Source organism: Mus caroli, chromosome 11 (assembly GCF_900094665.2).
Source record: "Mus caroli chromosome 11, CAROLI_EIJ_v1.1, whole genome shotgun sequence".
NCBI lineage: Eukaryota > Metazoa > Chordata > Mammalia > Rodentia > Muridae > Mus > Mus caroli.
Window position 1 is genome coordinate 104,614,185 of NC_034580.1, and position 24,283 is coordinate 104,638,467.

General features: G+C 41.5%; 1 protein-coding gene and 1 pseudogene across 3 annotated transcripts in view; both read left to right on the plus strand.

The window, feature by feature from the left end:
• Positions 1-182, plus strand: part of LOC110305920 — a 478-nt pseudogene extending 296 nt beyond the window's left edge.
• The window catches only part of Cep112 (centrosomal protein 112), a 370,253-nt gene that overhangs the window by 230,662 nt on the left and 115,308 nt on the right, over positions 1-24,283 (plus strand). The window lies entirely within an intron of this gene.

Here is a 24,283-nt window from a genome sequence, read left to right on the forward strand (position 1 = left end):
AGATCAAACAGGCTGTCAAGAAACTCTATGACATTGATGTGGCCAAAGTCAATACCCTGATAAGGCCCGACGGAGAGAAGAAGGCGTATGGTCGCTTGGCTCCTGATTATGATGCCCTAGATGTTGCCAACAAGATTGGGATCATCTAAACTGAGTCCAGATGGCTAATTCTAAATATACACTTTTTTCACCATAAAAATAAAATAAAAAATAAACAGTAACACAACATAACTCCCCAACAACAACAAGTAACTTTAGTGGAGGAGAGAAGAAAATCACATTTTCTGAATTACTATGTTATAATATTCCAGATAACTAGTTTGTGGTCAAATAGTTAAGAGGCATGTGAAGCATCAAGTGTAAACTCAGGGTGAGAAATACTGCAGTCAGTAGTGCTGGTCCCTGAGCAGCCTATTCTATGTTTAAGAAATAAAAGGAAATTTCTGAAGAAATAGGGACAGTTGGTCTGCTGGTACAGGACTTTAACCCTAGGTATTCAAGAGACCAAGGCATAAGGATCACAGGATTGTAGCCCCAGCCACCCAGGAAGCAAAGGCAGGAGAATCACAGGACTGTAATTCTAGCTACTTAGGAGGCTGAGGCAGAAGGTTCGAATTTTGAGGCCTGGTACCAACCTGAGCACAACTTAGTGAGATTCTCTCACAGTAAACAGTGGGGGCACAGCACTGTTATAGAGAGCCCTGCCCAGCATGCATAGGTAGGGGCACAGCACAGTGACAGAGCCTCTGCCCAGCATGCACAGGCAGGGACACAGCATGGATATAGAGCTCTTGCCTAGCATGCACAGGGTTCTAGATATGATTCTAATACCTCCAAAAACTAAAACAGAAAAAAATTTAATTTCTCATCTGAAATTAACCAAAATCCCACATTCAGCAAAATCCACCCTTTAAAATGAGATACTTAAAAACATTGCCAGCTTAAAAAGTGAATTTGTCAGTCTTTTACCAAACTTGTCTACAAACTAAAATTATAAAAATTTTCAAATAAATATACTATAAAATCCTCATTAACTTGAACAAAACAGCAGTAATTTAGATAGTTCAATGATTATGAAAGCAATGGAAGAGAGAATAAATTAGGTTCCAGCAAAGTTTAAAACCTCTGTGATTCAGAGACCCCAGTGCCATAAAGAAACTGAAACATGTCACAAAATAGAGGCAATACTTAAAAGCTTTCTGTCTCAAAGAAGTCTGATATATACTGAATACAACTTAGAAAAGCAACAACACGGATGACTTAGAAGTGAGCAGAGGGTCTGAGTAGACTTCTCTCCAGGAAAAACAACTGCAGCAAGAAGCACATCCAGAGGCTTGGTGTCCTCAGTGTCCATCAGACACAATTCAAATAGGCAATAAGTGCTCTCACCCTCTAGGACGCAGATGCTCTATGGGAAGGTCAAACTGTGGGGAAAGAGATGTGGAGAGGCTACCCAGATACTTCTGACAGCCAGAGTATCAAGTGATGTAGCTTCTTTGGAAATAGTTCAGCAATACCTCAGATGTTTTAAAGACTTACCTTAGGACTCGATGCTTTGCCTCATGTGTGTATTCTAAGAGAACTGAAGACATATCTACATACAAATAGATATTCATGTTCTCAGCAGCATGATTCACAACAGTAAAGAGCAGAGACAACCCAGACATCCATGTTCTGATAAGATCACAAAATGTCATAAATCCATACAATGAAATAAATGGTATTGATATAAGGAGGACAGAATGCTGATGTGTGCTACAATGTGGCTAAATCTTGAAATTGCTATGGAGATGAATAAGATAGACATGAAAAGTCACATATCAAATGCACCCTTTTTATGAAGTTCTGTGAACAAATTCACAGCAACAGAAAGTCCAGCAGGAACTTGTAGCAGCTGAATGCCATGTGATACTTAGCTGTAGGTGGTTTCTTTTAGATTGAGGAAGAAGAGAGCCTGATAATGGTGATGCCTGCACAGCTCTGTGAATAGTCAGAACTACCGAGCTTTGTTGTCTTAAGGAAAATTTCAAGTGATATTTAGAGAGTTGGAAATGGAAGAAAATGCAAGGGAACTTGTGAGACTGGTCTATGTGCAGACAAAGGCAATGTTCTATCCTCCATTTCTGAGGAGCACAGGTAACTGCTGTCCTCAGGTCTGGCAGTGCCTCTCCTTCTACCTGGCTCTCAAGGAACCCTAAGCTCTGTCCTTAAGAATCATGGGGTGGGGTAGGGTGGGGAGGAAGTGCACTCATGAGCCTGTCTGGGTACCAGTGTCCTTCCAGAGTCAGAGCAAAAGGTGGATGGTAAGGATTCAAAAAGCAGTTTCTTTTTTGTTTTGTTTTTGCTTTTTTTTTTTTTCTAAAATGTGGATTTCTCTCTGAGAAACAGATGTTAGGCTAGTCCGACTTTACTGTCTTTTTCTCCTCGAGACTGGGTTTCCTTAGGACTTGACACAGCATCCTGTCCACTGGCAACAGTTCTTTTGAATTCCTGCCACAATTCCCTGCTCTTTTCTGGTCCACTCTCCACAGTTCCAAGGATTCATCTCCACATCTAATGATTGTTTTATTCCCCGCAAACAGGCATCTAACATGCTCCATGGTGTCCATGATAAAAACCAAATTCCTTGGCTCAAGACTCCTTGAATTGGCATAAACCTTAAATTGTTGGCCTTTATGCCAGAGGTGAGTGGGAGACAGGCAAGAGACTAGATAGAACAGTACTGAGGTGAGTCTGGGGTAAAGTTGGGGGCTGCTGACAGCTCACACCTGCAGCTCCCTATGCCAGACTGAAGCTTGTTGCCTGAACTGTCAAGGGGAAGTGTGCTTTAGTAGCAGGTATTTACAAATATCTTTGTTGGCTGCCAGAGGCTGTGGGAGTTGTGCCTGAAAAACATTTTCTCTTAATTTCACATCAAGTTAGAAGTGTCAGGAGAATAAAGGAGTCGAAAAGACCATCATTTTTAAGAAGGGACATTTATATTATAGCTTTGGAGAGTCGAGCGAATTTAGACAGTTAGCTATTGCCTCTTCAAGTAAACTATAAAAAATAGAGAACAAACGTCCCTGTATCCCAGACTGTTCACCAGTCAGGTAAATTATAAAAACTAGAGAAAAACGTGTGTCTGTGCTCCAGACTGTTTGCAAGGCAGTCAGCTGGGCTCTCTCCACCTGCTGCCTTAAGGGCAGAAGAGCCAGAGGGGGGGAGGGGGAGGAGGAGAGTGAGAGGGAAGGAGGGAGGGCGGGAGGGAGGGAGAGGGGGGGGGGTAAACATGCAAGTTCGTACAGGAATCTGAAACAAGTTTTTAAAAAGTACCTAGAGTGAGAAATTCCTTTGATAACAGTAAAAATCATATTTCTCTGCCTTATTTTTGAGTCAAGTTCATAAGATACAGATACGGTTTGTCATCATCAGCCCCAGCCCACTCCAAAGTGCTAATGCTATACAGACTATAAGCACAGTCCAGTCTATTTTAGAACAGTTTCCAAACCTTGGCTGAGCGTCAGAATAAAAGAAAAGCAAGTGGTTCTTCCCCAGGCCTGTTCTCCAGGCGCCTCTGGAGATGGGAGGGGCGGTTGCACAGGCAAAGCTTCTGATAGGAAGTGTGCAGTAAGAGCCAACTAGGTGTATGCTTACTAATTCACAGTAATTCTTTTCACTGGATGATCAAAACTCAGAATGAAAATGAATGATTGGGTCTCCATGCAGGTTTGTCTTAGAGACTTGTCTTAGAAAGCCCAGACTGATCTAGTGTGGGTCGTGTGGCCTCCTCTACTGGACTCATTAGATTTATATTCATGCCCCTGCTGTAAAGTTAGCTCTGTTTGTGGGGGTGAATTTGGGAACTTCCATTAATTTTGTACATGTGTACATGCACCTGTAGACATTAAATTTCTCTCTTTAGAAAGGAAGTGCAGCCAGAGAACTGACTCAGCAGTACGAGCACTTGGTGCTCACAGTATTCAGGGCACCCACAGGATAGCTCATAACCATCTATAACCTCAGCTCCAGGGAAAGCACCCTCTGCTGCTCGCACAGGCACAGGAACACACATGGTAGACATCAGATACATGCAGGCAAACATCTTATACATAAAATAAACATACTCAAGTGTGTTAGAGAAAACTGACTTAAACAATAAGAAAGCTGCTAAAATCTTAAAGTCAGAGAACTTTCAAATGGAAAGAGATCTGGTCTGATGTTTCTAGTCTGAGTGCAGATTCATGATAGAAAGCTTACGTCACTGAGACTGTGACTAGTAACTCCTAAGAGGGGTCTTCATCCCATTGCGTGCATACAACACTGTATATAGTGCTGAATTATCTCATTCCTTCTTATGTAGAACATGAATGTAAATGTACTTTGTAAAGAATTTTCTGGATCCCCATGTTTCATGATCCTTTATTTAGTGGAAATTAAATGTAGGAAATTAGTATTTTTCTTTGAGAAAGGGGCATCAGTCTATGACTGGTCCCACATTGTTTTAATGAGAACAAAAGCAAGATGTTCCAAAATGACTTGCTTGCAGCTACAAAGCATGTTTAAGGAATAAAAATCTCCTTCATTAAGAACATAAAAAAAATTGTTTTTGAAGTTCTTAGGATCAGCTTGTATAAGCATCATTGTAAACTGACACTAAAGAGCCCCCATTATGATCTGTATACTTTGGTGCCAGGAGGGTTTTTTTCCTATGGTAAATTAGTAAGTTCTGTCAGCTGCTGAGCTGTCATGCAGAGATACAGTAAATCACATTACATTTTGTCATGGATTACACAGAGCAATAAATTTGGGAATAAAGATCAAAGCACTTCTACAATCACATCTGAGTGTAGGAGGGATGTTTAACTTGTAGAAAACTGATTTAGGTGAAACTGTTGCAGTTTTTGTGTGAATTGGAAATGAATTTGGATATTTGGTTGAAATTGAATGAGGATCAAACCCAAAACGACTTTCCATTTGAGTAGTTAGTCTGGAGAAGTCTGTCCTTAACAGAACTGCATGACGTGAATTAGATAACCTATAATTCCGTGCTGAGGGTAGTGGATCCAGTGAAAACTTTCTTCTTGGGTTTTATTTGCTTTCATGATTAGTCAGTGAGTCCCATGCCTCTGTGTTCAGGACGACAGGTAGTTAGTTGAATATTGCTGTAGTTATGCTCCGAACTGACCAGCTTACTTCCTACTGCACATAAAGCTGTTTAAAGTAAATCCGTTTAAGTTCAGAACAGCAGTGAGGAAATCTTGGTAGTTAATGTGTCTGTGCTACTACAGAAACTCCTGTGGAGTTATCAGAATCGATACTCCTCCCTTGATTAGGAAAAATAGTCTCAAGTGGTTGGGCTTTTTTTCACTGAAGAATCCCTGTAGCAGGATATATGTAGCAAAACCAACATGCAGAAGTCACAGGTTTTATGCAAACTATTGTTCCTATACTAGGATTTAGAAAATTGGTCGCAGTGTGTGCCCAGGCAGCAGGACATGGCTCCTGCTTGGAGGACCATCAGACAGCGTTGGAGAACACGTCATTCTGTTTCCTGAACCGAGAAGCTCCGTGAGTCCCACTGAGGAGACCCATCCCTGCCTCCTCCTTCCCTCCAGCAATGTGCTCTTCCCTCACTCTAGCCCGTGAGAGGATCTGAGAACAGACACAGAAGTTTACACATGATGTCTCAAGATTGTGGGGCATTGGTCTTTTTGTAGCCTTCTGCTGTCATCCTCTTATTGATCTTTTTTCTCTTCTGAAAGCTAGAGGATTCTCACCAATGCTGTGATAAATCAGCCCAACAAGCAACTTAGACAAATCCCTACCAGAAAACCATATGAAGATTAAAGACCACACCCCCTTTCCAAATGGGATCGTAATAAAGTATAAGTGAGGCATCTGACAGCCAGTGGTACTACTTTTGTTCTGAAAGGAAATAAGGGACCACTTTGTGTCTATGTGTGTCAGGCACATCCCCAAGGAAAGTACTAAGAAAGAAGGAGGTGTTGCCACCAGGGCCTAAAAGAGAAAACCCCAGCAGTTTGGAGAACTCAGCAGAAGAGCCTGGGGTATTTATAAGCCCCAAGTTTTCTAACACATTCTTTTCAGGCGTGGCTTTGCATAACACTGTGATGCCTCCCAAATCCAATTGAAAACATCACCATAAAAACAAAAAGCAGGTAGCTCTTTGAGGAAGCAACCTAAACCCATATGGTTGGGAATTATGGTTTGTAATTCACACTGCCTCTGACCAAGGAATAAAAGGAGCTAAAGATTACAATATTTTAGGGCATTCTGGAACAGACCAAAATAAGCCATCACTGAAGTTAGGTCTGTCCAGGCAGCTTCCATGAAAGTTAAGAGATGTAACCTATATATTTAGTACCTACAGGGCCTAGGTCAGACTAGCCTGAGGAGCCCTTGTAGTCATGGTCACATCATCTTTTGTCTTACCATCTGCCATTGCTCTCATCCCTATCCCAGCATAAATACATGATAGATCTTGGAAATGGGCCTTAATAATCCTTAGCCTAGTTCTTCCAAAACTGAAAACGGCTCTCTCCTTGAGGGCACACATGTCAAGAATTGTCTTTGTCTGGAATCTCCATCTCCCGTGTCCTACATTGCATTCTCAAATCATGCTTTTTAGGTAGCAAACTTTCTAATTTCTTTTCTGGGATTCAAGTTGCAAGCTCCTCCTACAGTCAGGTGAGGGGAAGGGGACTTCTTCCTGTTTTCCTTAACCCATTGTCAGTTCTGCTTCTGCTTTCCATTGAGACACCCTGTGTCTCCTGTGGTGGTAGGCCATGGAATGAGAAAGAAATGTGACCATAAACCTCCAAAGGCACAGGCATACACATAGTACACAGACATACACTCAGCAAAACACAAGTACATATAATAGAAATTAACTAAATCCTTCCAGGACAGCCAGGGCTGCATAGACCCTGTCCCAAAAAAGCAAGCAGATAGATAAATGTAAAAACAAACAAACAAACAAAAACCTTTTAATGATATAGCTGTCTCCTGAGATGCTCTGCCAGAGCCTGACAAATATAGAGGTGGATGCTCGCAGCCAACCATTGGATTGAGCACAGGGTCCCCAATGGAGGAGTTAGAGAAAGGACCAAAGGAGCTGAAGGGGTCTGCAACCCGATAGGAAGGACAACAATATTAACAACCAGACCCCCCCCCCAAAGCTCCCAGGGACTAAACCACCAACCAAGGAGTACACATGGAGGGATCCATGGCTCCAGCCACATATGTAGCAAAAGATGGCCTTGTTGGGCATCAGTGGGAGAAGAGGCCCATGGTCCTGTGAAGGCTCAGTGCCCCAGTGTAAGTGAATGCAAGGGTAGAGAGGTGGGAGTGGGTGAGTGGTTGGGGAAATACCCTCATAGAAGCAGCAGGAGGAGAATGGGATAGTGGGTTTCAGGGGGTGGGGACCGGGAAAGGGGATAACATTTATTTAAATGTAAATAAAATATCCAATTAAAAAAAAGAAATATGTATAAAACAGAGTCTCAGTATGTAGATCATGCAGGCCTCAAACTCATGATTCATGACTACACCTGTGACCATCACCAAATCGAGAATCACCTGGGAAGGGAACCTCAGAATGAGACTCTGGGTTATCCTGGGGGGGGTCTCGGGTGATTATCTTGATTGTGTTCATAGAGGTGGGAAGAACTACCAACTGTGTGACAGCTTTCCCTAGGCAAGAAATCCTGCATTGCAGAAAAGGAAGCAAGCTGATGATAGCTAGTATGCATTTACCATTCTCCTGACTGTGGGTGGCATATATGCTGCTGCAAGCTCAGAAGGCCTTGTCGTCCCCACCATGGCAGACTGTAACCTGAATCTGAGAGTGAAAAGAATTCCTTTCACCCTTAAGTGCTCATCTCAAAATATTTTATCACAATAATGGAAAAGAAACTAAGACAATATCCATAAAAACTGAAAACAAATATTTCCTGAAGAAGTGTCTATAAGAATTTTACAGTAGCAACGTCTGTTACTGTCAAAAGTGGAAACAACTTAAGTGTTCTGTATCAGTTTCTGATCACCTTGACAACATACAGTTAGAAAAGTAGCTTAAAGAAGGAAAGAATTCACATGTCTCTCTGTTCCTAAGGCCTCGGGCTACATTGGCTAGCTTCATTATTTGGGGGCCTGTGGTGAGACAGAACATGGTGGAACATGGTGGAGTGGAGCTGCAGTAGCTGTAGTAGCTCCTAAGTACTTATGAATCCAATCAAAGTGACAATGAAGTTGAACCATCACATTCATTTACTGTAACATGAATAGAATGCACTATACCCATACAGTAGATTTGGCAATGAAATGGCATAGTAATCCAGGCTCTAACATAGATGGCTCTTGGACTTGTGTTAAGTGAAAGAATGCAGTCAAGATGGGCCTTATGCATGGTTCCACTTATAACTACAAAGTGGAAGAGTCCATTGAGACAGAAAGATTCATTGTCTCTGGTGTCAGGGGGAGAAAATGGAAAGTGACTGGTTTTATATATCCAGGCTCAAAGAAATAACCCTGCGAATATACTAAAATCTACTGAGTTGTACAGTTTAAAGTTTCCATTGTAAAGCTGTTAAATAGAAAATCTGACTGCTACATATGGTTGAGGGTGTGGAACGAAAAGCACTTCTACTATGGAGCAAGTATGAAGTGCTGCTTGGGAGATAACCAGGCATTGCTCAGTACAGTCAACCATTTAATTTATGAAGCATCAATTGAACTACATAACACATGCTCTTTAAACTCAAAACTATGTCCCAGAAGACTCGCCCTGGACTGTGGCTCACCAAGAGAAAAATCTGAAGAGCTCGAATGTACAGAGGGATAAGTTATTCTGATCTGTTCACTAATTGAAGGATTCTTAAGCAGTGAAAACAAGAAAATGCAGATTCAGCTATGACATGAATAAATCTTTTAAACAATGTTAAAAGATCTGTTGTAGGCAACTACACAGGGCTAAAAATAGTAAAACAAAGCATGTTAGAGATGCGCACACATATGCTCACTTTAAAACAATAAATAAAACATGGGATAACAATTAGCTCTCAGAATGGAGATGATGAGGAGGAGGAAGCATTCATAAATACACTTAAATACTATATAATCAAGCTGTCTTACTGTTTTCAGAGCGTTTGTGTTGGGGTTGTGTGCCTGTGTGTGTGTATGTATGTATATATATATATATGTATATGTATATATATATATACACACACACACACATATATATATATATATATATATATATATATACATATATGTGTGTATGTGTATGGGTGCATTTCTCTTTACTCTGTACATACATGTGTATAGAGATCCAAACTTGAAATATCTTCCTTGATGATTCTCCACATATTTCCTGAGGCGCAGTCTCTCACTGAACCTGAATTTTACCAATTGGACTAATCTGGCTACTGCTGAGATTACAGGCAGTCACCATACCTGCCTGACTTTTTACATAGATTCTGGGGATTTACTATGTCTCTAGAATTAACTACTAAGGTCTACATAATGCCTGGCAAACATTTGTCAACTTAGTCATGTCCTCAGCCCTAGGATGGCTCTTTAACCATAGATAATATTATACTTTTTTGTGCGTAATTTCATATTTCTCAGGCTTAAAACAATTGATTGCCATTGTTGAAAGCAGCAGAGTTCCCTAGCCCTATGGACATGTCAGGAAGAAAATTATTTCCCCGGTAAAGAAGCTGAGACAGTCCTTTTCAGGGACTCGGAGTAGAAGGATGACCTGGGAAGCAAAACTGGAAGCCAGCCTAAGACTGATGTTAGTAGGCAGGCTTCCTAGCAGGCTGTCCTGCAGTTTTTTAAGCTTATCTACAGTAGAGTAAGTTCTATCTTGCTTTGACTTTACCCATAGAAATGCAGCCGTGCCTTGGAGCTAACATTACTCAGCCATTCACCTCTAAATCTCAGCCTGCCAAATGCTCCTTTTGATCACTCTTGCCTGGCCTTTTATTTCTTCCATTTTCTCACGCATAAAGAACCTGGACCTTGTCCTCATTCCAGTGCCGACTCACTGCTCTCAGATGCCTTGCCATCTAGAGCTTCTGCCATTCCTATGATGCTAAACCTCAGCTACATTCAATCACTGTTGTCCACTTGATGTGTACATTCTATGTAATAATGTCCAGGAACGTTACATAATTTGCTGTGGTCACACCACCCAAGTTGCTTGAACTTCAAAGCCAGTATAGTTAAGCACCACGCTCGAGTGCTTACCGCTTGGCAGCAGTTGTTGGTATAGTCAATCAAAGCAACTAGCATGTATGGAAAAGATGGTTGGAGTAGTTTTTAGGGTCTGGGTGGGGTGATGGGAAATTAACTACAAAGTGACATCATCAGCTGGCCACACCTTTCACTTGCAAACTGAGTGAGGAGTAGGCATGATTTGAAGGGGCATCATATCCATTGTTGTCAAGGAATCAGCTCAGATATTCAGATGATCATATTATCTAGAAATGACTGCAAGTGAACCAGTGACCGACAAGGATAGTATCTCAAAAGTGGCCTACTGTTCATTCCCCCCCTTTTTAAACAAATAACCAAAATGGAGGATTTTTCATAGTACATGAGATACTCATGGGATTTCTGAATATACCATGTTGGGATACTAAGACCCGTGATTCATTGTTAGCTTGGCATTGCTTATTATCTGATCTATAATTGAATTGTTGCCACTTGATCATGGAACCATTTTAAAATTTGAACTCAAAACTTGAAGACAACATTCTACTACTGAAAACAACTATGCCACATATTATATACCTCATTTGTAAATTATATTAAGTACATATAAATGTATATTATGCTTGCAGTTTGTGCATGTGCATATTTGTTTGCCTACTTTTTCACACAAAAACGTGTGGATAGCAGAGATGAAAAGCAGGTGTCTTTATACCTCTCTACTTTTTTTTTTTGAGGCAAGGTATCACACTGTACCACCTGGATAGACTGGGGAGTCAACTTATGCCTGGGATCCCCATGCCTCCACCATCTCAGCACTAGGGATACAGGCACAAACCACCAGACCTGGGTTTTGCCATGAATGCTATAGGCCTGGACTCTGGTCCTGAGTTTGAACATCAGGCACATTGCCAGCTGAGCTATCTCCCCAGCTGTGCGCCTGTAAAATTAGCTAACTATAGTAGTCATTTTCCATTGACATTTGTCAAATCATTAGATTTGGTGTAAAGTACAACAGTGTCGAAGACATGTGAAAACATTACAGGAGGTAGAGATTCTTAAAATTAATTGGCCCCATTTCCATTAGGTCTTTGATGATAAATTCTTTTTTGCACATCAGAGAATAGCTACCTCTTCCCTAGAGCAAACTAAAGCTTCCTTCTTATTCCCTTATTCTTAAAGTTTGTGTTCCTGCCCAACTAATAAATGAGTTTCAGTTTCTGTGGCCTTTGCTTCAGTGAGCTTCTCTGAGGGTGAGCTTTGAAATATGATTAAATCTTAATTCTTTAACTGTTTCCATAAGCTTGTTTCACAGTTTGCCTTCTTTTTCAACCAGTGGGGAGAAGAAATACATATAAATGTTATGTGATCGTGTATGGGTATTAGCCCCCTAAATGTGTGCGGCAGTGGTGAGAGATTAGTCCTCAGTTAACAGTGTCCTGTGTTACTCGTTAGGTTATCTACCATAAAATACACATTATGTTAGCCTGCAGTATTGGGCACAGTTACTAATTCTGTGTAGTCAAAAAATATATCAAATGCTAGTTGCTACATTCAGAAATAGGGCCAAATTCAGGAGTGGATCTTCTAAGGATGAGTTATTAATATTTACTGAGTAAGCACTCAGTTGAGAGTAGCACTGATAATACCACAGACCTTTGCAGGAACCCTCGTGTCTTCCATCTCTGACAAAGGGGATGCCTTTCCACAGTGCCTCTTAAAGTCTGCTCCCCAGTTTCCGACTGCAGGCAAGCAACTAATGCAATTCCATATGCTGGGGATTAATTAATCAGAGTGAGGGTCACTGAGGATGACTAATGCAATTCCATATGCTGGGATTAATTAGAGTGAGGGTCACTGAGGATGGAAGCATGGTACTGACTACCTTAACATTTCTTAAATGGGGATTTAGATCTAAGGACAGAAAAAGACAATATTCTGTAATATCAGAGTACTTATCCTTGACTCAAAGTAATATTTTAAATTTTTAAGATATATCTATGGGAATATATGCTTTGTTTTTGCTTATGTCTTCATCTGACATCTAATAGAAAGTCAACAATTTTTTTTACTTCCCTCCATTGTCTCAATTGCCAGTTTCAAAAAGGGGTCTTTTTACAAACAGATTTCTCTCCCTCTTTTTTTTTTAATTTATCTATTTTTAAAATTTATTTATATTTCAAGTGTTACCCTCTTACCCAGCTTCCCCTGCTCCCCGAAGCCCCCATTCCATCCCCCTTCCCCCTGCTTCTGTGAGGGTGTTCCTACACTGGGGCAACTATTGGGCCTTCATAGGACCAAGGACCTCTCCTCCCATTGATACCTGACAAGACTGTCCTCTGATACATATGCAGATGGAGCCATGTGTACTCCTTGGTTGGTGGCTTAGTCCCTAGGAGCTCTGGGGTGAGGGGTGTCTGGTTGGGTGATATTGTTGTTCATCCTGTGGGGTTGCAAACCCCTTCACCTCCTTCAGTCCTTTCTTTAATTCTTTCATTGGGGACCCTGCACTTAGTATAAATTGTTGCCTGCGAGCATGCAACTCTGTATTTGTGAGGCTCTGGCAGGACCTCTCAGGAGACAGCTATATCAGGCTCCTTTCAACAAGCATTTCTTAGCATCCACAATAGTGTCAGAGTTTGATGACTGTATCTGGGATGAATCCCCAGGTGGAACAGTCTCTAGATGGCCTTTCCTTCAGTCTCTGCTCTGCATTTTGTCTCCATATTTGCTCCCATGAGTATTTTGTTCAAAGGGGGTCTTTACAATGAGAAATCTTATCAAACAGTCCACCTGCTCATAAGGAACTGATCGTGAGAAAGCCATATCCAAATTAGGATGATCAAATCAATGATAGGTTAAGCCTGTTTTCAATATTCATTTAAGAAAGTGATTGATGCAAAGCACTATGATTGTCTTATGAAATAAACAACAAATAGAACTTTATTACATTAAATTTTCTTTATTCTTCTTTCATACAATGAATCCTGACCATAGCCTCTCCTGTCTCCCCTCCTCTAAGTTCCCCACCTCCCCTCTCCTCCAGATCCACTGCTCCTCCATTTTCCTTCAGTAAAGAAAAAGCCTCCCATTGATATCCACCAAACCTGGCATAACAAGATGCAGTAAGACTAGACACAAGCCCTCACATCAAGGCTGGATGAGGCAACCCAGTAGGAGGGAAAGGGTCCCAAGAGCAGACCAAAGAGTCAGAGCCACCTCCACTCTCACTGTTAAGAGTCTCACAAAAACCCCAAGCTGAACAACCACAGCATGTATGCAGAGGGCCTGGCACAGACCCATGCAGGCCCCATGGTTGCCACTTCAGTCTCCATGAGTCCCTCCGAGGCTGGCTTAGTTGATTCTGAGGCCTTGTTCTAGTGTCCTCGACTCCTCTGGCTCCTCCAGTCCTTTCTCCCCCTTTTGTGTGGGGTTCCCCCAGCTCTGCCTAGTGTTTGGTTCTACCCTAGGTTTCTGAGCCATCCAGCTTCTGGATCCTGGCCATCCATGCAGTGTAGGGCTTGAGCCTCAGGTTAGACCAGTCACTGGTTAGACCACCATGGCCCCCGTGCATGTTGTGGGCAGGACAGGTTGTGCGCACAGATCATAGATTTTGTGACTTAGTTGGTGTCCCTTAGTTAGCCAAATTTTATTGATTTTTTTTCTTAATAATCAATTGCTGTTACAGGACTTTTCCCAAGATAGAGCACAGACAACAAATCAAAGAAGCAATTCCATCTGAGTCCAGCTTAGTGAACCAGTGGGTTTGGGGATTGGGATTACTGCAGGACTATTAATGAAGTATTGCTTGCAAAAACATGGATGGCTCAAAGATAGCTGTCACTGGAAAGCACACAACAGCCTGAGTGACAGCTTACAAAAGCTGTATCACTGAGCCATGTGCCACTTGCAGGCAGTGAAACAGGCTATGGAGGCTCCTCTTCCCCAGCAGGTGTTGTTGCTTCTATATCACAAGGAAGAGCCTTTTATATCTTAAGTTACAGAAACTTTCTGAGACTAGTGAATTAATGGTTTCCTGAGGCCTGAGTAAGATTAGTTCACTTCCTGTATCTAAAGGAACCTTCTCCTTGATCGGATGTTTAAATCTGGAGGAAAATGCTACACAATTTTCTTGAAATATTGATTAAATATTGATAAATGTCTTGCATTTATGCCACATGAAACCAATAATATTTACCAGGATCAAAGATAACAGATGCCTCTTCTCACATTTTTGCCCAATTTCCATTTACCCCAAATTATTTCTCATCTCCTCCTTTACAATACAAGGTAGAAATAAAAGAATTAAAGTGGAAACTTAAAGGTTCTTTGGAAAGTCGGTTGGATGGTGTTTTGCTGGGGCAAACACGTGAGGGAACGTTTGGCTTAAACAGACATAGGAGAGAGGATGTTCTGCTAAGCAAGCATGTGAAAGGACATGTGATAAAGGATTCTTTGCTAACAACATTCATTGTATAGTTAAGCTGCATTTGTCAGGACTCCATAGAGAAAAATGCACCAAAAACTCCTGGTGGTGTCAGGCTGATTGGCAGAGTGATGTCATCTGAGACAGACACATGTGCTGAGGCAAGACCCATAGAGGAAACCTGATGTTTGGAGAGAGTACGAAAGGATTCAACAGACAATGACGGGGGCTGAGGTTGGCTTGCTGATACAGCAAACACTGCAACACTTGTGGATCTTCAATCTTCACTGATCTTCACTTCACTGAGAGAGACACAGCCAAGAACTTCTCCTGGGGTCACTCTGGGACCCTCTTCCCTCCAGGTCCTTCCTACTGACTTGAGCCAAGACTGAGGCCTGGCTGTGTCTGCTAGGTAGTGCCACCACTGCTGATTCCTGTTTGCTATCCTGACTCTACCACACTGGACTTTGGGTATATCTGTGAAGTGTTTGTGAGTGGATCGAGCTGCTGCTGCCTGCTAACTTGTGAACTGAGCTGTGGATTTCCAGATAACACAGACAGGAGTTGCTCCAAAAAACCTTTCTAAACAGGTCCACTTCCCTTTCCTGTATTCTTTCTTTCCCACTCCCTATGCTGGGTGGTAGGCTAAAAGGGAAGTTAAAGTGATTAAGAACCACCATTAAAATTAAGGTTTGAACAGGGCCCCCAATGAAGGAGCTAGAGAAAGTACCCAAGGAGCTGAAGGGGTCTGCAACCCTATACGAGGAACAACAATATGAACTAGCCAGTACCCCCCAGAGCTGGGTCACTAGTTGCATATGTAGCAGAGCATGGCCTAGTCGGCCATCAATGGGAGGAGAGGCCCTTGGTCTTGTGAAGATCATATATCCCAGTACAGGGGAACGCCAGGGCCAGGAGTGGGTGGGTTTGGGGTCAGGGTATGGAGGAGGGTATAGGGGACTTTCAGGATAGCATTTGAAATATAAATGAATAAAATATCCAATAAAAAAAGAAAGAAAAAATAAAGGTTTGAAAAAAATTAAAGTTATGAATAGCTCTTCTTCAAATTCTATTTTTTAAAGTTTTACCAATTTACTCCATCCACACTTCCTTTACCCATTAATTCATCAATAATTTTCCAGATAAAATGACTAACAGCAAAGGAATGAAGCCAAGATAACTATCTGGAACCTGTTAAGATATAAAACATGTCCCTAAAGCCTATAGAAGAACCACTCATATTGTCAGGACTCTGAATAAATAAGGATAAAAAAAAAAACCACCTTGCAGATCTGTAAATAAAAATAATGTTGGTGTTTGAATTGATCTTCATGGATTGGTAGAATTAGAGGAGGGAAAATGGCAGAAAGACAGACTCAAAGCACAAAATTTGATCTGGAAAATTCTATTAAGACATATTACAAAATGGTTCCTCACTCATTTAATAATTATTGGCTGTAGTTGTTCTTGAGCTATATCAGTGATCAGACTAGGCAATGATTTCTATCCTTGAAGAATGTGTGTTCTGGTAAAACAAAGGTAGTATTCAAGGACATTAACAGAGCAATGGTGTGGACTCTGTATCATCAAAGACAGTGCTATAAGAATTGTCACTGTGATTCAGGGTGGACTAGAGACACACTAGACATGAATTTAAGATGAGACTGAGAAAGAAAAATATTAATGAAATGGTGAGTGTTAGAGATCAGTTATGGAAAAAAGGGATGTCTTAATCCCAGGAGAGGATCAGATGGAGGCTCTGTGGTAAACACACAATAGGAGCAGGACCATTCCACCTTCATGTTATTTTCTTCTTTGAAAATATGTTAAAGTATTTGAATCCTCTTCTACAAAAAACCAACCAAACAAAAATTATGCTGCATAAAACGTTAGGGAATACCATGAATTCTTAAACCCCTATCCATGGCCCCAGATGAAGAATGTCCATGAAATGCAGTGGACATCATATCCCTGAATATATACTTCCAAGAGCACCTAGCCATGGCCTGGGTAGGGAATAGGTTTGGAGGATGATAAATGCCTGTCGCACAATACCTACTTTCAAACTCGGAAAACTATAGAGATCTTTAATTTTGAGGTTACCAGGGTATGATTTAGATTGAAGGGTCTAGCAGGCAGGCAATCAAAACAAAGTGGAGCCAAGTAGGAATGGGTGGGGAGACCTTCAAAGCTGTGACACCAGGAAACCTATGACACCAAGCCTGATGGACTGGCCCTTAGAACAGCTGCTTTATTCAAGTAAACTGGCAACTTTGGGTTTGTAGAGGAAACATATTTTGCAAAGTGAGTTGTCATTAATTAATTGTGTTTACAATGATTCTGATAGCTACTCAATACCGTGGCTGTAGTAAAATTGGTTGGTGTCATCCTCAATTTGTGGGGACATACATTTTTATTCTAAATCTGCTAAAGCAGATTTTGGAGTAATGTCTGTGTGCAGAGAGTTATGACAATACAACGTAGGGGAACTGATCAAAATGTTGTTGTGCTATGTAGCACCTTTCTTCTGTCCCCTTCTTCCTTATACAGTGGCAGTTACTAGTCCCTATAAAGGTACCACGATGGCCATGTTTGCGTGCATGTGACTCAGGAGTGTTTGTCTTCAATGTTCCCTTACATGATGCCTAGGGATAAGATGGCTGGGCTGGGTCCATCTGTCTTCTGTCTCTCATTAAGCCTAAGCCAGCTTGCTATTGCTTCATGTCTCTCCAGCCCTATAGTTGACCAAAGGCTGGTTAGATGTTAATTCAGGCTTGGGAGGAAGGAGTCTCAACCTCAGAGGCATAGCCTCTTATTCCCACCCACTTACCACATCAAGGGCACTGGGCACCCTCACAGCCTGTAATAAAGTGACTTTTGCCTCTCTATTGCTGTTGCTGCTTTCATTCATGGCTCCTTCTAGAAGAGGAGACAGGATGGCAGGCTAGGATCTGAGCCAAACACCAGTACTATAACCCTTAGTAGTGATAGCACTATCACAGATCTGGGATCATCTGCTCAAACGTTCAAACCTCTCTGCAGTTTAGGTTTCTGTCTGAGTCACTGACTGTGTGGCAGTAGACACTTACTACTTTCCCTCAGCTCCATTGCCCCATGCTTCCCCAGGATAACAGGTCATCCCAGTCGCTGTCGTCAATATGATGGATGAGCTGGCAGCCACTGTGAAAGTGCATGTCCCAGGTGACTTTGGGCTGCCTGCCTGCATCCCTGTTAGCCTTTCTTCTTCTTTGAAAGCCCATAGATCCAGAATTCTCTTTGCTAAAACCATGCTTGCTGCTCTCAGACATCCAGGACTTGAATGTTCTTCCTGCTTGGAAGGAGAAGTGAGCGCCTGGAGCTCATGGAGAGCTATGTCCAGTGCTCTTCCTGGCCTGCTGAGACTCTACTACCCCATGAGGGAATACCCATGCCAGTGTCACTAAAAGGACCAGCATCCTTGGCTGCCTATGGCATGAGGGACGGCACAGCCCCTTCTGTTCCCACAGGAGCCTCTTCCTACATGGACTTTCTGGTCTTTTCTCCTTTCCCAGGCTTCTCTCCAGGGTGAACACAGGGTCTTCTTTCAAGAATGAACCCACAGAAAAGCATCTCAGGCTGTACCCATTTTCTCAGCCTGGAGACTTTTTTCTAGTCTGAGGTTGGGGAGGAAGTAGGAGACGCAGAATAGATAAAATCAATGCCTAGTCGGCTTTTGTACCAGGGCCCAGTGTGCCAAAGTCATGCTTAAACGCACCAGTTTGACGCCTTTGCTTTCACTTCAGCTTACAGTGGTGACACTCTTTTCTGTAAGGTTGTGTAGGCCTTCAAAGTTAGAAGGTTTAAAACTTCGGAATGTCGTGGAACATTCAGAAATATACAGCACAGGGCAATCACTAAAATACCCATGTTGCCACACTGCAGAATGAATAGCAGGAGGCTTCTTTACCCTGTGTGGAGTTCTTCCTTTAGTTTCATACAATAAACATGCATTTCCATTTTTCAAAAATAGCTTGCATTGTAATCTATACACCCAAAATATTTGTCTTAAAAGATCGTTTTTGATTACATTTATTTTTGTGTGATCTTGAACACATTTTCTAAGTCATTTCTTGGTTTGAGTGAGGTCAGCAGAGCACCTGTGTCAGAGCTTCCACCAGGCAGAGTGTATAGAGCACTCGGACTCTGCTTCAATAGTGTAAAAAAATGAGTGTTCTGTGGATGCAGTCATAGGCATCACTGTCCTTTACTGCCCAACGCCTTGCCACAGCCTTCTCTCTCAGGTTTCTCCTCCTCCTCCCTAACGCCTGTGCACATCTCCTTCCTAACATGCAGTGTGTTAGTGATTCACTCATCTGTCTCCTCCCCAAATGCACTAAGGCTTGTACTTCTGTGCCTAGCACAGAAGAGGAACTGAAGGAGATGTGTGTGAGACTAATCAGGTTCACAGGTGTATATCCAGAATTCAAAAAGGCCATGCTTGTGTATGTGTATGCACACTGTAGTTAGTATGTCTGGAGGAAGAAAGGTGATCAATCTGAAAGAAGAAAATATATGAAAGGAAGAGAAGCTGGGGATGGTATTTGAACAGGCTTTTAACCTTAACACTCTGGAGACAGAGGCAAGTGGATATCTGTGAGTTTGAGGCCAGCCTGGTATACATAGCAAGTCCCAGGTTAAGCAGGACTGTTTTAATGAGACCCTGTGTCAAAAAAGGGGGGCCAATAAGGAACCCTGACATTTGGGTCTTTTCAATACGGTCAATACAAGCAAATCAGCATTGCTAAACAGCATCCCTCTTCATTTACACACACACAGGTTATGATGTGTTTTCTGCTCATGATTTTAATACAAAAATTTGAATGTAATTCATATTTTTTGATGCATCACTAGTAAAACCACTTGAGCTTAGATGTAATTGTTTTGTGTACATGTGTTCTCTCATAGGAATATATGTAACAAATATAAGGATCTTGGGGTTTTATTACTTTACATGAGTCATTTTAAATTATTTGTAGTTCATATTATTTAAGAGAATCAAATACTTTGTCTAAATTGTGAAATTTTATAAATGTTGTTATAATATTTTCTTACAACCCAGTAATGTCTATAGAATCTGATAGTGTTCTTTTCTCTCATCTGATATTGGACATTTTTATCTTTTTTCTAATTCATGCTTTAATGGATTTATCAATCCTGTAGTTCTTAATTTACAAGTGTTTTATTTTATTGACTTTTTATCTTCTTCTACTGCTTTCTGTTCCACTAAACTCTGCCGTTCTGCTTTACTGCGCTTGCTTGCTTTGTGTCTCACTTGCTATTTTTTAAGCTTCTTCAAGGAAGGCTTATGTATCCTGTCTTAGGTCTTCTTTCTTTACTAGTAAATAAATTCAAATTAAAATCTTTCTAAGTACTAACATATCTGAAGTCCACAAATAGTCTCTAACCCTAACATCGTCACTTACTTCAAAGCATTCTCCAGTTTCCTTTTACAATTCTCTGACTTACAGATCACTCACCTGGACATATTTTACTCTTCAGATACTTGGGACATATCAGATGCATGTCTGTGACTATTTGTTTAATTTCTTCATATCAGAGAACATGCTCTATATAAAATCAGTTCCTCTAAAACTTACTGCAGTTTGTCTTATGGAAGAAACATGGTCTGTCTTGATTGCAATCCAGCTGGTTGGTAGTAATTTTCAGATTATCTTTGTCCTCACTAGTACTCAGTCTATTGATATTGATTACTAAGAAATACTAAATTTTCTTTGATTACAGTTTATGACTTTGCCTATAGTCCTCTTGTTTCTACCAGCCTTTGCTTCGTGTGGTTTGAAGCTCTTGAAGTTAGATATTTGCTTATTTAGGATTGCTCCATCACTGAATAGATTAAAATTTTTAATTCTTAGCTCATAAAGCTCCTCACTGGTTCTTCAGTTGTCACCTAGGCTCTGCAGCATGCGTGTTAGTCACAGCCAGTGTTTGCCCACTGGTAGGCAGGTCGTATGAGGAAGGCGGTCCTCAGTAACGCCATGCTGCCACTTCTCCATCCTTTCTCCTGTTTCTACAAATGTAATAAGCCTTGCAATGTGCTGCTTTTTATTGATGCAACTAATGTTCAGTCTGTGTTTGAGGAGACCTTAAAAGAAGAGCAGTTTGTATTCATACATGTCATTTTATAGCCAATGCAATTTGTTCCTTTTAGTTCATGCAGGCTTCTGTTCGATGTCTTTGTGTGTTTCTAAGAAGGAATGATTCTTTCAACCTTTATGTATGTGGAGGGGTGCACATGAGTGTGCAGATATGTGAGCCATGTACACAAATGTCTTCCCCTATCATGCCCTGCCTTATTGCTCTTGAGAAAGAGTGCCTCACCAATCAAGAAGCTCACCATTTTGGATAGGCTGACTGAGCCAACAAGCTTTTGGGAGGCATCTGTCTCCAAACACCGTGCCTATTTTTGTACATGGGTTCTGGGGTTTTCAGCTCAGGTCTTCCTGTTTGCAGAGCATATGTTCTTTCCCACTGGGCCATCCATCTCTTCAGCCCTCAGCCTTCTGTGTGGCATGTACCACTGGTGATGAGACTCTGGTTTCTTCCTGAGAATCTGTTGTGCACTTTCGGTTTGGAAGGTTACTTCCATTGTGTGTGCTACTTTAGATGAATGCATCCCTTCAGCTTTCGTTGCTCCCTAACTTGTATGGCATGAGTGACAACTCGCTCATTATTATCTTTTCATTGTATCTGTTTTCTCTGGCTGCTTTGAAGGAAATAGCTTCATTTCTTGTTCTTTCAGTGTTAGCATGTTATGCCTTGATGTGGTTTTCTGTGTTTATCTTGTATTTTGTTCAGTGATCTTCTGACTTGTGGTTTGGGGTTTCTTTTTCAGCTTGGAAAACTTCTAGCCATAGTATCTTCAAATTTTGTTAGCATTTTTCTCCATCTGTACTATAATAATTATGAGGATATGATTCTGTCTCAGAGATTATTGAGGCTATTCATTAAACGTATCTTTTGTCTCTCTGGAAATAATTTAGATATTATAAATTTGATTTCTTGGTCAATTTAAAGTTTCCTCTTAGGTATAGAAGGTGGTTGATGGTACCATTCAAGTCTATTGAGTTCAGACCTAGACAAAGTAAAAAGTCAGCAGCCTTTGTTCTGTGTCAGAAGTGACCTTTTAGGGAAAGTTCCTGGTCTAGAATTTGGAGAGCAGACATGGGGAATCGCAACTTTCCAGAGCAAATCCTACTTAGAGAAACCTCTGCGGGGGCCAGTATTGGTAGCCTGAATAGGGAGGTTGATGAATGATAGGGGCTTGGTTTGGGGAAGTCTGGAAGATAAACCTCTAGTGGGTTTACCTCCAAAAGCTTCACCGGATTGACACAGTGTCACAGAGGAATATCGATCTATGCTCCTTACAGAGAGGAGGGAAAAGTGACCCTTCTGAGACAACAGGGCATTCTGGACCCTGAAGCAGGCCTGCCTTCTTAAGGAGCAGTTTCACCAGAGCCCAACCTACTGGAGGTCTCTCAGATCCTATGGAACCTAGAAGAAGGGAAGTGACCGACACTAGCCTCAGACCTTCTGTATATGGAAAGAGAAGTGCACAGCTCCAGCTCCCTCCAGCCATCCTGCCTTCCCTAAGAGAGGAGAAGGGCTGAGAGACACCAGTGGGGTTCGTAGCTCGGTGAGACAGTGGATTATTCCGCCTTCATCCAGGTCCTTGTCTTGTCCTCTCCAAAACTGCAGGGCTTGTTCAGTGAAAGGAAAACAAGGAGATCTTTATTGTCCACACAAGAGCAATCTAGATGGGAGCTTGGAAACTTGAGAAAGTAGAAACAGGATGCTGACAGCTCTAACTCTTCACAGGCTTCTCACCAAGAGCAGGCTCTCTGGCAGAGACCAGATCACTGATGGTTGGTAGCAGGGTTGAAGGCTAGAGCAAGTCCTACAGCTGGAGCCGCAAGTCTGGGTGAATGGTTGGGTAACATCTGCTCTTTCATGACTTGAGCATTGCTGCAGTCTTCCTTCTCTTCCTTATTCAGCTAGCTGTCTAGCAAACCTGACTCTGAAATCTTCCGTTTGTCTCTGAAGAGAACAAGTGTGTCTTAGAGCCACAACTCAAGCAGAATCAGCTGAACACTGAACTGCAACAGGGAACCAGATGTTAGAAAACAAACAAACAAACAAACAAACAAACAAACAACAAAAACTGAGTTCTCTCTTCTAGAGAGAACGTGCTGGGCCCTGATTGTTTGGATGTGTGTGAAGTATAGACTAGAACAAGTCAGGAACAAGCTGTCAAACCTAGATGGAAAAAGGAAAACCAAAGCCTGCCAAAAGGGTCCCCAACCACATCTGGAGAGCAGTGTCTCTCCATGCCTGTGCAGTGTCAGGAAAGCCAAGCACTCAGCCATCCTATTGGTAGGGATACAAAAGACTTTACCCTGGGTTTTAAAATACCATTTTAAAACTGTGTGCCATTCTCACTATGCACCCATGATTACTACCTTCATCTATACCTGGAGCTTTCTGGCTGCTACCGCAGCCCAGTCCAGTAGATGATCTCCAATTGTCAATATGAGCTGTCAAGTGCAGCCTGCTTCAGCTCTCAGGGCACCTGGGATTTCTCCTTATCATCTTTGATCTCCATTCCTGGCCACCATACCATTAGAACTACAGAACACTTTCTCCCCAAGCCATACCTATAGTAAAGGACTTTTGAAAAGATTTATTTTTATTAATTTTAGGTTCATAGTCTCCCTGGAACTGGAGTGTTTGTTATATTCAGTTATAAGCTACCCAATGTTGGTGCTGGGAACTGAATTTAGGTCTACAGAAACAGTATATGCCCTTCCTTAAACCCTGAGCCATCTCTCCAGACCCTGTAAGGGGCTTTTACGGAAGAAACTTACACCCAACATATAATATCTGGTTATCAAGATAACATCAGACAGTATAACCAAAGACAAAAAAATCAGAAAAAAACAGTTTGAAGAAACAGCAAATACTGAAGCCAGTTTCAGATATTGAATCAAGATTCATAATTAATTGTAATTAATCAGATCAGTTATTTAAATCAATTGTGATTAATATATTAACAAATCTAATAGACAACGTATATAAAGAAATGATCATTATAGGCAAAGTGGTTTGAATTCTTTTTTTTCTTTTTTTTATTATGTATTTTCCTCAATTACATTTCCAATGCTCTCCCAAAAGTCCCCCATACCCCCCCCTCCCCCCCCCTGTGGTTTTTAATTCTAAGGGGAAAACGGATAAAGAAATACTAAAGCTAGAAAACACAATCTGAATGAGCACGATCCCAGCACGCAGGAAACTGAAGCAGGAGCACTGATTTTGATACCAAGCTGCACTTACACAGTAGCCCTATTTCAGAAAGGAAGGAAGAAGAGCTTTGATGAGCTCATTGGTGTGCTGTAAAGAATTAGTGAAGACCTGCTAAGCTTGAAGGTCTCAAAAGAAATATCTAAAATTGTAAAGAAAGGAAAAAATAAACAGAATACCAACACCTTTGGGGCAGCAGGCAATGCTTAAAATTTGCATAGTAGGACTACAAAAGAGCAGGGAGAAAGGAAAAGGGATTACAGGAAATCATGACTCTGAATTTTC